Below are 18,746 nucleotides of genomic sequence, written 5' to 3'. Positions count from 1 at the left end.
CTATAGAATAGTTTCTCGCCCACCAGTAGCTACAGATTGACAAGTATAGATTTGTTTGGAACGAAGTTATTACATAAATCTTTCCCGATCTTTTTCTACTTGAAGAGTTCCCCATCACTCGAAGATCCTTGTAGTCTTTATGTATTTTGCTTCAATACGCCGTATTTCTAGAGGACGGCTTTTCTTTTAAGGTCATGAATATCAAAGCTGGCACGGTGAATATAGAAAGATAACTAATGGGTAAAGCTATTTGGCTTGATCTAATGAGAATGATCTTGCCTTCCAAGAAAAGCAAATTGGCCTTCAGACTTGCAATCTTTCTTAAATTCACCGTATAATCGGATTCCACAAGGTTCCGACTGAAGGCCCCAGTGTTTAAATAGGTGGGTATGAGTTAGTTTCACATCACTTGGGCGAGGCAATATTATAGGCAGGAGCTCAAGCCTAGCAAGACTTGAGGCTTTCCGATCAGAAGCCTTCAGGACGAGGAACAAGACCTTGTACTATTTGGGCTTCAACCTAAGTACCCTAAGTGGCAAAAGTGGAGACTAGATGTTTCTTTTTGATCACCCGCTTTCTTCCTCACTTCATCTGAGAAGCCTCGGTGTGTCATTCAAGCGGAATATTTAAGGAAAAATAAACTCCTTTAAGATGACGAAATCGTATTGACCCAAAAAGACGTCTTATTTCTCCTTTGGAACTTATATACTGTATTGATCATTTGCCTCAGCGATCACATTTGCTACTAGAGTCATTTGTCATGATCCACGAAAAATCAGGAGGAAATCTCACCAACAATGATACCAAACATTAAAAGAAAGAAAAAACTATATTAAAAAAGCATGAAAATAGGAACTAAAAAGATCCAAAAATGGGGTTAAGAACAAGTTCCATAACTATCTACACCCACTAGTTTAGCAACAACTCCAACTGCGATCCTGTATATAAATATTTGGGTCAAAACACATATAAACCATAACCAGTTTTGAAAGAAAACCATAACCTAAAATATGTTGGGAAAGGAATAAACATGAACAGCCTATTCGTTAGAACACATTTGATATGCTTACCCATAATTCCATATAATCAGCAACATACTTCGTACTCTGAAGTCAAGACATTGGAAAAGAAAGATCGACAAGAAAATAAATGATGGTTGGATGCTTATTACTTCCATCAAGAAAGCCTAATTGAAGTATTAACCATCTGCATATTCACAATTTTTCGGATTTTACTAGTAGAAAAAACAACGGAACTTTGTTGAGGATTGTGTTTGAAATAGGACGAATCCTCTTGCATCATTATTCATTCACGTCGATGTGCACTAATTATTCGATATTACTTCTTAAAAGCTGATCGTCCTATGATTACATCTTATTTCATGTAGAAAAACTATCCTTTCTTAAAACTGATCCTGGAATGGTCTAGCTTAATTGTCTTCCATCAATACTATGCTTTCATTTTCTTGTAGTTGTATTTTCTAGTTCTCTGGATCAAATAGCACTCACGGGTGGTTTCAGTTGTTGTACTCGCCAAAAGTGTATTTTGTTCATGTTCGGGACCTGTTATTACATATAATGCTACTACATTAAGTTGACTACCTTACCAATTCTTTTGCAGCTTTGACTGCAATTATCCTCTTTCTATCCTCAATTTCAAGAGAACTTGTGACCTGCATTAAACCAACAAGATATTAAGCTCATAATAGGCGATAGTAACTTGTCTAAGCCACCAGTATTGCTGAGTTTAGCTGTTAACATGGATGACAATGAACACAGTGCAAATGGGAGTTACAGATATGATCAGTATAGATTTATGATCTGTTTTGAGTGAACGGTAGCTACTAAAACAGATACATAGATACATAGATAGATAGTTAGAGGCTGGCAAGGGGTTGATTTATGTCTCTTTTTAGTTGGTTTCATGAAGGAGCAACTGGCAGGGTAAAACTATGGACCTTTGTGGGTTTAAAGGAGATGGGGAAGCATGGGTACATGCTTTTGTTTTTTTGTATAACCTAAACAGATGTTAGAAGAATGTAGAGAAAAAGAAGAAAGTAGCAAAAACAGAATTTGTTTGATTGAATGAAATTTTGAACTTCTACAATTTGTTCTGATACATTTTATCTTGTACCAATTCTGGGATTTTTTCTTTCTCTTCGATCATATAATCCAAGTGGAAGGCTGACTAATCCACGTCCACTGTATGGGTTCTGATGATATTGGAATCTGTATGGTTTTCTGATCCATGGAGAGTAACTATCTAGATTGAGCACTGGTAAGTACCTCTGTTTTTCTTCTCTTCCAGAACCTATGGTGATGGAATTTTATATAAGCAAGAACTATTTGAGCTGATAGAGGAGCTCACGACCTCAATACACAATAGTGTAAACTGTGGTTAATTTTCGTATCCCTTTCCATTTCCAAATGCCAAGAGATACAATAGAAAGTAGTTCCTTAATATCAGGAAACTAACCCACTAACTCAGAAATAAAAAGAAATAAAGTCTGCAAACAATCTAAGACTAATTCAAACATATAAGTCACTTATTTTGAAATAACTACCTAAAGACTAGTTCAACTATTGTGACTCAGCTAAATAATTCAGCACCCTAACAACTTCCTCCCTCCTTAGGATTGCCCTTGTCCTCAAGGGTAAAATCAGGGAACTGAACTTTTATAAACTCCAATAGCTCCCAGGTTGCATCAGCGGGAGATAAGCCTTGCCAATGAATTAGAACTTCCTTTTTCTTCTTGCGAACTCGTTGGTCCAGAACAGCTTGCGGATGAGCTAATACCTTACCTGAATCCGAATGAACTATGGGAAGTTGAGCTTCAATTGTCACTTGATCTCCGACCTTCTTCTTTAATAAAGAAACATGAAAGATTGGGTGCACTTTCGAATGAGATGGTAGTTCAAGTTTATATGCAACAACACCAATACGAGCCAAGATCTTAAAGGGGCCATAATATTTGGGTGATAATTTGAGATTTCTGCGTACCTCTAATGACATTTGTCGGTAAGGTTGCAGTTTCAAATATACCCAATCTCCCACAGAAAATTCTATTTCTCTATGTTTGGCATCATAAACCTGTTTCATGCGTTCTTGGGCCTTGATCATGTTTTCTCGCAGATCCTTGAGAATCTGATCACGGTTTTGTAATTCATGACCCACGGCCTCCACCTTTGATGTACCAGGAACGTAGGTTAATAAATTTGGAGGAGATCTACCATACACAGCTTCAAATGGAGTTCTTTTAGTAGTTGAGTGCCAACTTGTGTTATAACAGTACTCAGCCCATGCAAGCCATTTAACCCACTCTTTAGGTTGAGAGCTAGTGAAACAACGGAGATACATTTCAAGTGTTCGATTTACCACCTCAGTTTGACCATCTGTTTGGGGATGGTAGGCAGAACTAAAGTTAAAATTTGTTCCATTTAACCTAAATAATTCTTGCCAGAATAAACTCGTGAAAACACGATCTCGGTCACAAACAATGCTCCTCGGCATCCCATGTAATTTAAACACTTCATCGAAAAATAGTTGTGCCACCACTACAGCTGTATATGGATGAGAAAGAGCAAAGAAATGGCTGTATTTTGATAATCGATCGACCACAACAAATATTGTTGACTTACCTTTAGAGACCGGCAACCCATCGATAAAATCCATGGAGATGTCTTCCCAAATCTTAGCTGGTACAGGTAGTGGTTGTAGAAGACCAGCTGGTGTGCGGAGTTCAGCCTTGTGACGTTGACAAACATCACAATTCTGAATGAAGTTTTTTATAAACTTCTTCATTCCCTTCCAATAAAAAGTGGCCCTAACTCTCTGAATTGTTTTTTATGGAACCCTTCATGTGTACTGTTGTGGTACTGCCCAACTATATCACTCAAAAATTGAGAGTTTTTTGCTAAGAATATTCTCTCTTTGAAGAAAATAATACCATCTTGAAACCTCCATGGACCGACAACCTCGTCTTGGTTGATTAATTTCACTATATCTTGTAGTTTTTTATTTGATATAACTTCATCTTTAATAACACCTAGCCAATCTGGCAATGGTTGGGATAACGCAAACACACTACTTTTAGGAATACCTTCCATTTTCCTTGATAAAGCATCAGCCACTTTATTTTCTCTTCCACTTCTGTATTTAATGGTGAAATCGAATCCCATCAACTTGTACAACCATCGTTGCTGTGCAACCGTAGTAATTTTCTGCTCCCATAAATACTTTAGACTGTTATGGTCCGTAAGAACCTCAAATTTTCTGCCCAAAAGATACGGACGCCATTTTTGAACAGCAAGAACTAGCGCCAAAATCTCCTTCTCGTAGGTGGATAACAACAGATTCTTACCTTGCAAGGCTTTGCTAAAGAAGGCAATATTGTAGGGATTTACACCCTTCTACTAGTGTTTATAGCGGAAATATGACATCTAATGTCTACACTAGTATTCCCAGGATCACATGCAAAACTAGTAATTAATCTAATGGAGATAGTAGATTACCTTAATCGCTTTTCCCTCGAACTAGTTGAATTGATTGAAGAAGACCAAGAGCTTCAAGTGTAGCTCCTCTACTTGGGACACGAGCAATCAATTTGATCTCCCACCTTGTTGTATAGCTAGCACACCAATGGTGGTTGGAAAAGAAGAACTCCTTTCTTCTTGACTAGATAGATAGTTAATGGGAATTAGCTCACTTTCTCCTCTCTACTTGATGTGGTAGAGTAAGAAAGCTTAGAGAGAAATTCCACACCTTATTCTCTGCCCTAAGAGTGTTTATATAGAACCCTAATAAGAATCCACCTCCTTTTAGGTTTCCTAAAACACCCTTTAGAATAAGATTTAGGGAAATAGTCGAAAATAACAACTATTGGTATTTTCTCAATTCCCTAAGGAGGAGGTGCCCAAACACCACGAAAATTGACAGATATAATGTTTATTATATCAGCAACTAACCCTCCAAAATTCAGCCCAATCCGAGTCCTAGAAGTACCCGAACCGGTCTAGGCCCAAAAACCCTGTTTTTGGCCCTTTTGTACTATCTTTGCCTAATTCCTTTTTAGGCCTATGAGATATGTTTATGGGACACTCCCATGATTATATCTCACTCCCACTAGTCATATCCTAGATCAATTTGTCACTCTTATGTGTAACCCGTTGTAGGATCCGATCGAAGTTAGCCGCGAATTACTTCGTAATTCGACGATCGTAGTTGGTCTCTAGCTACAACTCTACGATCCCTAAATCAATCGGACTTGATGATCTTCCACATCAATTGTCCTATCCGACAATTTGTTCGCATTGTCACCTTGGTCGAAGGACATCTCCTTCAACTCCTTCAGACTCCCACTTGGACTTAGAACAAGTGCAATGCCTCGATTCCCGTATCAATTTAGTATCCCATCTGATACGTCACATCATTCAGACTTTCTTGATATCCGAGTACAACTGTAAAAGACAAACGATTAACTTTAATCCGTTTGAGCGCGGCCACGCATTTTCAGTTGCTACTCATCAAGTGGCCTTGAGACACTTTGTACCTAATGTGATTAGGGTGACACAATCCATTCTTGCGCTCCCACTTAACTTCATGTCTATCCTGTCCTTCCCAGTATCCGTCTTTATAACCTCCTTTTACGGCGCGGCGTTTAACGGAACCAAAGTCGGGCATTCCTTACATAAGATGAGTGGAGCACTCATGTTTTGAGGAATCTCTCCAATTGTCTTTATGAGAAGTATTGACGTTCATCACGAGTGATGTACTTCTCATTTGAGGGTTATCCAGTGTATAAACCTTTTACACACCCACGTAGTCGAATAGAATATACTATTCATATAGCCCATGAAACTGCGCTATCCCATCGGCTCCCGTGCTAGTCTTCGTGAGTCATTGTTGTCCATGCAATGACCTGGACCAGGGATTTTTGATAATAATTATTCCAAGTTCACTTAATAGGGTTTCATTCATCAGATCACGTATCTGACAAACCTATTCGGAACGTTTTATTATCGATGGACTGTCGTTTAAACACTAAACCAAGTTTAGACGACTGGTGAAATAATTCTTATTATTTCTGATAACGAGAGTTGTAAATCTGAGCCTCTTCCGTAAAACTCCTTTTACCCACTCAGTTTTACTTGTCGAGGTTTAAAATTTATACCTCATGCCTTAGACTGTGTATGAATCTCATACTATGTCTAAGGTGACAGTTTAGTTTGACTACCGTGGTAGTCGGTTTTAAACTTTGCTTATTATCAATTAATTTGAAGATTACTATCTTCAACCTTGATAATATCTAGTAATCTTTACTAGGGTTAAGGCCTTTAATTCTTTGTGTAGTATTTGCAACAGTTCCCGGCTTAAAACACTTTTAGCCTACTTTCCTTCCATGTCTGGAAGTTTGCTACGATGACATGTTCAATTTTGTACTACTTCATCCTTTAGCCTTCTAGGATGTACTAAGTAGTGTTTCGGTTTTCCAATCCGAATTCGGATGTTTAAATGCTAATCATGTCCCACATGATTGACTTTATGTTTTCGAACATAAATGTCTCTCTCATGCGTGCTAGCTCATCGGTGTCTTTTAGACTCCGAGTTTTGCAACGCCCTCTGTCATGAGTTTTTGGGTCGAAATTCTTTTAGACTTTCCGAGTCTTAGATTTTCTGTTTCGGATCTCAAGCATCTCAGCGTACTGAGTCTCTCTAATCCTATCATCCTTTTGATATATGCTTATAGATCTTCAGATGCCCAAAATGGCATTTTATCCTTTTGTGTGTGGTCCTTTATTGAGTCAGTTCGTTACTGTTATACAACACCTTATGTCGTACTCAATCTTTTGTATGTACTCTGCATACGGACCCGGAAGGTTTGTTTACTCCCACTTACCTTCTTGAAACTCGTGATTCAAGATTTTCTTCATTCTCCAGGAATCAAATTTCTCTAATTGCCTTTTGAATCGAAGATTCTAACTCTTGCGTGCTTTTAATCCATCGATAGATTTCTGAAGCATGCTTGTGGACATAACTTGATTGGAAGAATCTTTATTCTTCTTGTCTCGTTTCGGGAAACACGAATGTTTCCATCCTTCTCAGTTTTCTATTTTGGAAAACCAATTTAGGTCTTTTGTTGACTTAAATTATCAAGCTTCATGTCTTGACGAGATATGGATTCCACGATGATTTTGGCTTCTAGCCAAAATCTAGAGTCAGTTTCCGTTTCTGCGCAGGTCTTTTATCTCTTCAGAAATAACCTTTATTTTCTGTGTCTTTGAGATTTGACCTTTTAGGGCTTTTGAACAACAATTTGGAATTTTCTCAACTACTTTGAGATATTCCTTTAGAGACACTTTCACTTGTTTTGAGAGTTCTCCGGCGAATGACATTCGCTTTTGTGCGGTGGGTTTATTAGATCATGTCTTTAACCTTTCCTTTTCCGAGGAGCCGCAGTTTGTTGCTCTTGGTCGAATTTAATCGACTTGTACAAGTTTCATGATTGTTCTTCATGATCCTCCATGATTTTTCTCATGATCGAATTAAATCGACTTGTACTTTTCTCCCACTTATTCTTTTAATAATTAGTGTTTTCTCCCAGACTACTAGGTGTGCTAATTATTAGAAGAATACTATCATGAGCAACAAACACTTTGTTCTCTTGATTAGTTATGGAAGAAGCCCAAATTTCTTTTAAAAGAAATTGCGTCAGATATTAGCTAGTTTTGTGATGCTTTTACAAGCTTAGCTGTTAGACGGAATTTTGGTAGTTTTGTGAGAAGCTATGTCTAGACTAAATGGATTTTGGAGGATAGAGTTTGATTCGTGTTCTTCATCTTAATCCTTTTGGACACTCCAAATATGGATAGGTTAGAAGTACGTTTGAAGATCAATCTCTGTTTTTGACTCAAGGCTTTCTTTCTTGTCAGTTTGATTCATGTTTTGGTTATAGTGGACTTGTTGTCCTCATCCCTTTCGATTGGGATGAACCTATCTTATAGGTTTTTGACCAAGTTTAGAATCTTTTGGTATAGTTTGTTAAACTTAGCACTTATTAACATCTCAATTTAGAAATAAAATTCTTTATTGATTCTCCATAATACTTAGTACAGAGATGATGTTAAAAAACTAGAAAAACGATTAATCTAGAATAGTGCCTAAAGTAGACTTCGATCCCTTTCAGCATCCTTAGCAGTCGAGGCTTCTGCTCCCTCTTGGATCTTGTCTTCCTTAGCCAAATACTCAGTTCCCAGCTGCGCGTGTACATTCACAATGAAAGGGCAATTTTAGGTATTACATACCATAATTTGGGAATTTTACAGTATTTGATAAGTTAACTGTTTATACCTGAATTGGAAGCTACTGTTCCATTCTTTTTGTCCTCCAAGAACTTAGGGCAGTTTCTTTTCCAGTGGCCCTTGCCATCACAGTAGAAACATTTGGTGTCAGGAGGAGGACCTTTGTCTTTAGGTTTGGCAACTTGTTTGCTTTTACCTTTTGACGTGGTTTTCTTCTCCTGTTTTCCACCTTTCTTGAACCCTTTGTCCTTTTGTACCATAAGAACGTCTTTCTTAGTCTCCACTATAGTGACGTCCTTTTCGGCTGTTAGAAGCATAGAATGAAGTTCCTCCAACGTTTTATCCCATCCATTCATGTTGTAGTTCATCTTAAACTGATTAAAACCACTATGGAGGGAGTGAAGGATAGTGTCGGTAGCCGTTTGTTGGCTATAAGGGAAACCTAGTTTAGCCAGCTTGCCTATGAGCCTGATCATTTGGCGAACATGAGGCCCAACTGGTTTTCCCTTTTCAAGGCGCATGTCCATAATTGCTTTAGAGGTTTCAAACCTCTCCAATCTCGACTGTTTCTGGAACATTTCCCGAAGTTGTCGCATCATGGAGTAAGCATCCATGTCTATGAACTGCTCTTGCAGAGTCGATTCCATGGTTGCTAGCATTAAGCAAGTTACGGGCTCTGCCTTTTTCCGCACACTCCTTTCTTCATCTATCTCTTCTTTAGTCGAATTATCATCCAATACAGGAATTGGAGTTTCTAGTACATGTTGCTTTCCTTTCATCCTGAGAACTATTCCTAGGTTCCTTTCCCAGTCAAGGAAGTTGTGCTCATTCAGCTTCTCCTTGTCGAGAAGTGAGCGGAAGTTGAAAATATCTTTTGTCATCTTTGAACTACATAAAAGAAATGGCAAAGTTTTAAAACTCGTTATCGTTTTTGAAAAACATTAGTTTTCCCACATTATTCAATAAAAAACGTCCCCGATTGAATAAGTGATTCCAAGACCCCAGTTCTTCGAAGTAAAGCGGACGAAGGCCCTACCCTTTGACTCCGTCGTTCCGGGTGAGTGAACTACTTCACTGATCATACCTTATGACTCTTGGTTGATAGATTTCATTAATGAATGACTAATCTATCCTTTTGCCTCGAGTATCCAAGACTCTCTTGCTGATCTCGTTGAGTAGAACCATTTAGACGTGTAGGCCTCTTCTATAGGCCTACCCGCATTGTCCCAAGGTAGAGGAGGTACTCTGCGAAGGCCGACCCACCTTCCTCGAATAAGGGCGCAACGAGTGTCTTAATCTGGATAGGCGATTACTCAAGATTACTTTTGGGGACTTTTACGCTAGTCTGGCGTTTGTTATAGTGAACTATTTAGCCTAACTAACATCCACGACATAAAGCGTAAATAAGTAAGTAAATGCGCGCGAGAAAGTAAATCAAGCAGACATGGATCCTAGTATGGCCCCTAACCTAGAAGATCTAATCACCCTTGGTTTTCTTCTTGTTTCGCCTTTTGGTTCGTCTTGGATCACCATCTTTGAACCTCCATTGATTTCTCCCACTCGCCTTTGGATTTCATCCTCGAGTTTCTTCAATGGACTCATAGACCCTAAACTCTAATTACAAGACTCTAACGATTCGCAGATCGTATAAACTTGAAATTAAAATTAATTACAAAGCATGCACCCATCCGTGCTTAAAACAAGAATAAGGAAATAAATCTATGGCCATACTAGTTTCCCGCATTCACATCACATGCAATCATATAATATATCAAGGCTAAGAATTATATATGCATGATTATCTTGGGAGATACTTTTGTTGACATCACATGTCACATTGCGGACCTTAAGTCTAAATTCGAAGAATTCAACTAATGGTGCTTTCCGGTTTTATGTTTTATGATTAAAATCATCTTTTAGAAAAACTCCGTTTTGGGTTCGAGAAAGCCCGGGTCAATTTCGGAAAAAATATTGGTTCGATTCTTAATGATTTCATAAATCAATTTAAGGAGAAATCCGTTTTGGGCTCTTGGATGGCCCGGATTGATTTTGGAATTATTTGGTTGGAATCGGAAAAATTTTTTGGCAAAAACTCCCACTCGAATGATGGTCCCTTTTCGTGGTCCGAAAAGCCTCGAAAAAAGCCCGGGACAAGTCCTAGACAAGTCCCGGCCCAAGCCCAAAAAGGGCTCGGACAAGGTCCGGACATAGCACGGCCCATAGGGCCGGCATGTCCGGGCCGAGGCCTATCAAGGACTGGTCTCGTCCTGGCCGGAGCCAGGACGCTAGTCCATGTACCAGACGCGTCCTAGACGTGTCTGGTACTGGACCGGACCAGCACTAGGTGTCTCGGACTAGTCCGAGACACCCAGAACCTCCCAGACGCGTCTGGTCGAGTGCTCTGGACGCGTCCAGGAAGCTCCTTCGCAGCTGCTGGTCGCGTCTTCAAGACGCGTCCTTAGTAGCTGCTCTGGACGCGTCTTCAAGACGCGTCCAGAAGCTTCTATCGCAGCTGCTGGTCGCGTCTTCAAGACGCGTCTCAGCAGCTGCTCTGGACGCGTCCAGAGGACGCATCCAGGAGCTTCTGGTCCGGCCAGGACGCTTCCTGGCCGGACACTAGGATTTTTCAAAACCCTAGTTTCCAAAAAGAATTTTTTTTTTTCTTATGCAACTTTAAGTTGCTATTTTCCAATTTTAAAACTTTTCTTAAATTTTTGAAATTCCTTTTAGAACACTTTTAAAATTTTTCAAAACTTTTAGAAACTTTTTAAATTTTTCCAAATTTGTTTTGAGAGTTTCCCAAACTCAAAACTACTCCTTTTAGAACACTTCTAAAATTCCAAATCTTTGTTTTTCAAAAGTTTCCAAAATTTAAAAAACAACTCTTAATCAAACCAATTTTGGATCAAAATCTAGGTTTTTGAAATTTTTCAAAGAACAATTTTGAAATCAATTTGAAAAAATCTTTGAATCCAATTCATAATTAATCAAATTTTATGTTTAAAACCTTTTTAAATATAACTATCAACATAATCAAGCATGAATTAGTTTGAAATTCAATGAAATTGAGTCTTTTAAAACACTTTTAATCATCAATTTGATTCTCAATTTGAGAATTTATTGAATCCCATCAAATTATGAGTTTTTTTTGAATTGCCCATCAAATTATGAGTTTAAAATACTTTTAAAAACATCTTTTAAAATACTTTTATAAACTCAATTTTCAAACTATTAAGCATATTAATTAGTTCGATTCTTAGCAAAAACTAGTTAATGGCAAGAGGCTCTGACGCCACTGTAGGGATTTACACCCTTCTACTAGTGTTTATAGCGGAAATATGACATCTAATGTCTACACTAGTATTCCCAGGATCACATGCAAAACTAGTAATTAATCTAATGGAGATAGTAGATTACCTTAATCGCTTTTCCCTCGAACTAGTTGAATTGATTGAAGAAGACCAAGAGCTTCAAGTGTAGCTCCTCTACTTGGGACACGAGCAATCAATTTGATCTCCCACCTTGTTGTATAGCTAGCACACCAATGGTGGTTGGAAAAGAAGAACTCCTTTCTTCTTGACTAGATAGATAGTTAATGGGAATTAGCTCACTTTCTCCTCTCTACTTGATGTGGTAGAGTAAGAAAGCTTAGAGAGAAATTCCACACCTTATTCTCTGCCCTAAGAGTGTTTATATAGAACCCTAATAAGAATCCACCTCCTTTTAGGTTTCCTAAAACACCCTTTAGAATAAGATTTAGGGAAATAGTCGAAAATAGCAACTATTGGTATTTTCTCAATTCCCTAAGGAGGAGGTGCCCAAACACCACGAAAATTGGCAGATATAATGTTTATTATATCAGCAACTAACCCTCCAAAATTCAGCCCAATCCGAGTCCTAGAAGTACCCGAACCGGTCTAGGCCCAAAAACCCTGTTTTTGGCCCTTTTGTACTATCTTTGCCTAATTCCTTTTTAGGCCTATGAGATATGTTTATGGGACACTCCCATGATTATATCTCACTCCCACTAGTCATATCCTAGATCAATTTGTCACTCTTATGTGTAACCCGGTGTAGGATCCGATCGAAGTTAGCCGCGAATTACTTCGTAATTCGACGATCGTAGTTGGTCTCTAGCTACAACTCTACGATCCCTAAATCAATCGGACTTGATGATCTTCCACATCAATTGTCCTATCCGACAATTTGTTCGCATTGTCACCTTGGTCGAAGGACATCTCCTTCAACTCCTTCAAATAGGTCGTTCTTGCATTAAAACAGCCCCTACGCCAGATCCGGATGCATCACACTCTATAACAAAAGTTTTATTGAAATCTGGGAGGGCAAGTACCGGAGCTTCAACCATTGCTGCCTTGAGTCTTTGGAAAGCTTCTTCAGATGTGGGTGACCATACGAATGAGTCCTTCTTAAGCATTTTGGTTAATGGACTACTGATTTTTTCGTAATTCCTGATGAATTTGCGATAATATCCCGTCAATCCAAGAAAACCACGTAAGCCTTTTATTGTGTGTGGTTTCGGCCATTCCACCATTGCTGATATTCTGCCAGGATCCACGGACACTCCTGCACGAGAAATTTTATGGCCTAGGTACTGTACTTCTTCTTGCCGAAATTGGCATTTCTCCAATTTCACAAACAAATGGTGAGATTGCAAAACAGAAAGAGTAATTTGTAAGTGATGCAAATGGTCTGCCCATGTACGACTATAAATTAAAATGTCATCGAAAAAGACGAGAATAAATTTTCTCAGATATTCTTTAAATACCTCGTTCATAAGTGCTTGAAAAGTAGATGGCGCATTGGTGAGACCAAAAGGCATGACGAGGAACTCATAGTGTCCTTGATGAGTGCGAAAGGCTGTTTTTTCAATATCATTAGGGTGCATTCTGATTTGGTGGTATCCAGATCTCAAATCTAGTTTGGTGAAATAATTTGCCCCATGTAATTCATTAAGCAACTCATCTATCACTGGAATAGGAAATTTGTCTTTAATGGTTACCTGGTTTAGTGCCCTATAATCAACGCACATTCTCCACGAGCCATCATGTTTTCTCACTAGAAGAACCGGTGAAGAGTATGGACTGTTGCTAGGTCTGACAACCCCTGATTCCAGCATTTCCTTTACTATTTTCTCGATTTCAGCCTTCTGATAATGAGGATATCGATACGGTTTCGTACAGATGGGTCCATGACCCTGCGACAATGGAATTTTGTGATCGTACGCCCGTAGTGGAGGTAGACCATTAGGCTTGGCTAACACATCTTTATATGATTGCAGCAGTTTGTATACTTGGTCTGGTATTTGTGGTGATTGATGTTCTTGTAAATTCTCCAAGGAAAGTAATTTCAGCAAGAATCCATCCTTGGCTCCTTTACTAGCTTGCCTCATTCCCAACTCTTCTACAATTTTATTGTTAGGTGTTGATAGTCCTTGTAAATGTGTCTCCTTCCCTTGCAAATAGAACTTCATCTGCAACTTAGAAAAATCCCATATAATGGGTCCTAGTGTACACAACCACTGGACACCTAATACCACATCATAGCTTCCAAGAGGTAATAGATACAAATCCACGATTAAAGAAGTACCTTGCAACTTAATTTGGATGTTACGACACTTACCTGCACTTTCTAACCTCTCACCTGATGCAACGTCTACTTGAAATTTCCTTCCTGATGGCTTTAATCCCACCTTTCTCCCTACTTTCTCACTTACAAAATTGTCAGTGCTTCCCGAATCGATCAAAATCAGAACAGGTTTACCTTTAATCATTGCCATGACACGCATTGTCTTCGGTGCACTAACCCCCGTCATAGCATGAAGAGATATCTCTGGAATTTCAATATTTTGGTCCAGCTCCATTACAACGTCTCCGTCATCTTCCTCCAAACATGATTCAATAAGAAATAACTTTTTGCAGCGATGTCCAGGCACAAATTTCTCATTGCAGTTGTAGCATAGTCCTTTACTTCTTCTTTCTTGTAGTTCGGGTTGGGACATTCGTCGAACAGGTAGGGTGGACTGTTTTGGCATTACAACAGGAGTTTGTTGATAGCTCGGTAATGTTGCCTTTGGCCTTGATAAATTCCTGCCTTCATAAAGGCGAGCTAGACCAATAGCAACAGATAAAGTTGTTGGTCTTGCCGCTTGTACATCGGTTCTAATAGAATCTCGAAGTCCACTCACAAAACAACTCACCTGCCTATCTTGTGGTAAATGCCCGACCTTCGCAAGTAGCTTTTCAAACTCAGTTTGGTAATCTTTTACAGTACCTTTTTGGTTAAGTTTAATAAGTTCACCAAAGTAATCATGAAATTGGCTTGGTCCAAATCGTGCTAGCAATCCTTCCTTAAACTCTTCCCAAGGAATATTATGTCCTTCCTTCTTGAATAACTGGTACCAATATTGTGCGTCACCTTCAAGATGAAACGACGCGAGTGAAACCCAATCAGATTCAGGTGCTTGTTGAAATTGGAAAAACTGCTCTGCACGGCAAATCCAACTGATAGGTTCGTCTCCCTCTTTAAAGCGTGGAAAATCAAGTTTAACCAACCTTGGTGCATACGAATTTGTAAAATTCGAACTTGACGATCCTCGATTACCATTATTGACTTCTCTAGTGTTTCTAGCAGTCGAAAGAGAATTTTCTGCAACTTCTTTTGCTGTTGAAATTTTTTGATCTATCCTTTCACATATTCGATTAAAGACATCCTCAAATTTCTTATCGATTGTAGTAGATAAATCCCCGAAAGCAAGCTCCAATCTATCTATTCTTTCCTCCATGCCTAGCTCTGATACCACTTTGGTAAGTACCTCTGTTTTTCTTCTCTTCCAGAACCTATGGTGATGGAATTTTATATAAGCAAGAACTATTTGAGCTGATAGAGGAGCTCACGACCTCAATACACAATAGTGTAAACTGTGGTTAATTTTCGTATCCCTTTCCATTTCCAAATGCCAATATATAGAGATACAATAGAAAGTAGTTCCTTAATATCAGGAAACTAACCCACTAACTCAGAAATAAAAGGAAATAAAGTTTGCAAACAATCTAAGACTAATTCAAACATATAAGTCACTTATTTTGAAATAACTACCTAAAGACTAGTTCAACTATTGTGACTCAGCTAAATAATTCAGCACCCTAACAAGCACATCATCTAAAAGTGGAATTCTTGGTAATTTTAGCAAAGGACTTGACGAAAAACGATACTAGTAGTCTGTAACACTGCATAAGCTGAAATATGATGGAATTATACTTGCAAATGAATAAATGACCGAGTTATATATTAAGGAATAACACTGATAACAATCTAGTTAAAACATATTACATGGACACAGAGATCATAATCAACTATAAAGCTATTCTGCTAGACAAAGTAGTTTGGGCCAAAATGCCATGGCGTGTCCGAAAAACGCTTTGGTAGTTGAAACCCTGCAGAAAAAAGCTTTATTGGATGAAAAAAGTACATATATTTCATGAAGAAAAAGTGGATAAACGGATTTTGCTTGAATCTAATTCAATCAATCAATAAAGAGAAGTTGAAACACATTTGATGCTCAGTGGAAGGAGAAGTCGTTTTGGTTGTAAGGCTCACGGCAGAGATTTTTTAGGTCTCCACCACTGCCCTCGACACACCTCCGTGTGTTTCATCTCATCATCGCATCTACAAGTCTTAACTTTCAAGAACACACAGTTACTAAGGAATACACCACCATGTCACTAGCACCAACAACAAAAAAAAACCCAAAAGACACCACCATGTCACTAGCACCAACAACGAAAAAAACCCAAACGACACCACCATGTCACTAGCACCAACAACGAAAAAAAAAACCCAAACGACGTCCACTTACCCAACTAATATACTCACATAGCTACTACTAAAAACATCACAGGGTTATAACAAGCTAAACAGTATTTTAAAAAAACAAAATCTATATGTGATAGATACTCTATATGGCTCAAATGAGACGATCTAAACACTAATTTTTCGTAAAGATAATCTCATCATTATATATATATAATCTTCCATCACATAATTTCTAATAAAAGCAAAATAAATACATATTGAATCTAACTTCAAATTATTACTACATGCCTTGATATAGATTTGTTTAGAAAACAGTGTTTTTTGAAGTGTCAGATTAAAATTAATCAGCACAAATACTCTCAGACAGGGATACCTGTTAATTTTGAATTCTCATCATCCACAAAGCACTGTAAAATAACAGAAAACAACAACAAACTATAATCTGGGTAGCAAGAAGTAAAATGAGATTATACTTTTCTGTTTGATCTCCTAAACAGATAAAAAAAAATGTAAAACCAATAGACTGCTGGAGTTTAAGAAAATATCAGCAACAAAATAATAGACAGACAGAAGAATGCAAAAAAAAAAACTAGGGTTTACAATTGTAAGTAAGAGACTTCGTTATATCATCAGGCTTCAACTTTATAGGGTTTTGGAAGTAGGAGAGGGATTTTTTTGAGTTTTGCTTAGACTATGTTCGATGGGGGTAGTAGATAAAAGAAGTCACGGAGCCTCAAGAAATAAAGTTATATAGGCGCCTCCACTTTTTTTTTTTTTTTGCTTTTTGAGAACGCCCCCGACCCTCAGTAAGTACGATAAAGCGACCCTCAGTAAGCCCGGCCCGGCCTTTTGAACAAACCGCCGCAAGATTTAACTTTTTTTTTTTTTTTTTGATGAAATTTTAGGATTTAACTTAATCAACAAGTTTGGGTTTTGTCGTTTGATAGTTGCATGTTCAGTCAAAACAACTTTGAGATATCTTCTACCAATCTTAAGCATTTAAAATTGTGTCGTTGTCAATACATTCAATCCCTGATTTGTGAATCATTGGAGACATTTGAGTTTGAAACATCATCTTGTATACCAAACGACTCAATGTTTTTACCTAAGCTCAAGAAACATGTTCTAATTGGTCTTGAAGGTGAGACTGATGCTCTTAACAGTATGTTCTCAAGTTGTCCACTTCTTGAATCAGTGTCTCTAAAAGAATGTGAGTTTGGTGACAACATCCTTGATATTTGTGGTCTTCAACTTAAGCATTTGAAAATTTATGGCGGAGCGGTGGAATCGATCAAGTTATATGCTCCAAATCTCATATCACTTCAAATTGATGGTTTCAAATGGAAATACTTTGATACAGGGAACTTTAGCACGTTAGTTAATGCTAATATTGACTTGAAATTCGCCGAAGCAAGAGATACTTTTCAGTGTGAAACACCAAATATTGATGATCAGATGAGAAAATTATATTTACCACCCATTGTTAAATTACTTAGAGCTTTTCATAATGTGGAAAGTCTGACATTATCATATTTAGTCATTATGTTACTCTCAGAAGCTCCGTCATTATTAGAAAATCTACTTGAGTTTCGTAACCTTACATGTTTGAATCTCTCAACCTGGCTTTTGAGAGACTCTATCAATGTAATATCACACTTACTTGAGATATCTCCTAACATAGAGCCTCTTATTATGAGGGCAAATTCGGGGGATGATAATAGATTGAAACTAATAAAAGTCTCGCTCCAGAGATGCAACTTCCATCACCTCAAAAAGGTCGAGATTTCTGGTCCAGGTCCATCTTTATATCTTGAAAACTATAGAGGTTATGATTATCTTATGTTTGTAACAAGACTGTTGAAGAAGGCCAACAATTTGCAGAATGTTACACTAAATTTGTTTCGGAATGAGGAGTTAACGGAAGCTGCTCGGCTTGCAAAAGATTTCCCAAGAGTCTCCCCATTTTTAACATTCTTTTTGTTTGAAGTAATGGCGAAAAAACAACTTCAATTTTAGGCTATGATTGATTGTAAATTTATCGAGAGCTTATGTGATGCTTTAAGCAGAGAGGTAGTTTTAAGCGACTTTTTTTTTTGTTGAACTGGTAGTTTTAAGTGACGTTGATTCTCCAAACAGATTGTTTCATCTAAGGATAATATTTTCTAGTAATTTGAATTCTTACCCATTTTATCAACTCCTAAATATTCATCAATGAAAATTATTATGTGGATAAGCTGTATCTTCAAGGGCATCCTTGTGGTTGGACTGGAGTTCCTGCTTTGGTCGCACTTGTTTCATTGGCCTTTAATTTTTCAATGTGCTGTCAATTGTAGTGTTCACTTTTTATTCTAATTATGTGACTCAGTCCAATCGTACTTGGGTGGAGTATTTTTTTTCTAAATTTATGCCTGGCTCATTTTTAACGGTTTAGCGTGGTTGATTTTAGAATGCTTGTTTTTGTCTTATTTGTGCATATGAAGTACTAAATTTCAAGGGATTGACTCTATCATACCTGCCAATATATCTCAGGAGGATAGAAGAACCGCCTTATCTAAGCTATGTGAAATTATTAATTTGACATGTGTTTAATGTCTTCCAATTACAACCTACTACCTA

At 37.9% G+C, this 18,746-nt stretch overlaps 1 protein-coding gene and 2 non-coding genes across 3 annotated transcripts in view; 1 reads left to right on the top strand and 2 right to left on the bottom strand.

The window, feature by feature from the left end:
• LOC147533607 (F-box/FBD/LRR-repeat protein At3g14710-like) overlaps nt 1-18,746 on the top strand; it is a 52,562-nt gene that overhangs the window by 17,717 nt on the left and 16,099 nt on the right. The gene's annotated exons all lie outside the window — the stretch shown is intronic.
• LOC147533610 (small nucleolar RNA Z152/R70/R12) lies at nt 15,872-15,984 on the bottom strand. The gene has a single exon (XR_015228499.1). It is a non-coding gene; the product is annotated as a small nucleolar RNA Z152/R70/R12 (small nucleolar RNA).
• LOC147533609 (small nucleolar RNA R38) lies at nt 16,453-16,535 on the bottom strand. The gene has a single exon (XR_015228490.1). It is a non-coding gene; the product is annotated as a small nucleolar RNA R38 (small nucleolar RNA).

Source organism: Eschscholzia californica, unplaced genomic scaffold (assembly GCF_041429995.1).
Source record: "Eschscholzia californica isolate CP2 unplaced genomic scaffold, dmEscCali1.0.p SCAF_6, whole genome shotgun sequence".
NCBI lineage: Eukaryota > Viridiplantae > Streptophyta > Magnoliopsida > Ranunculales > Papaveraceae > Eschscholzia > Eschscholzia californica.
This window is presented reverse-complemented; position numbering and strand designations above follow the sequence as displayed.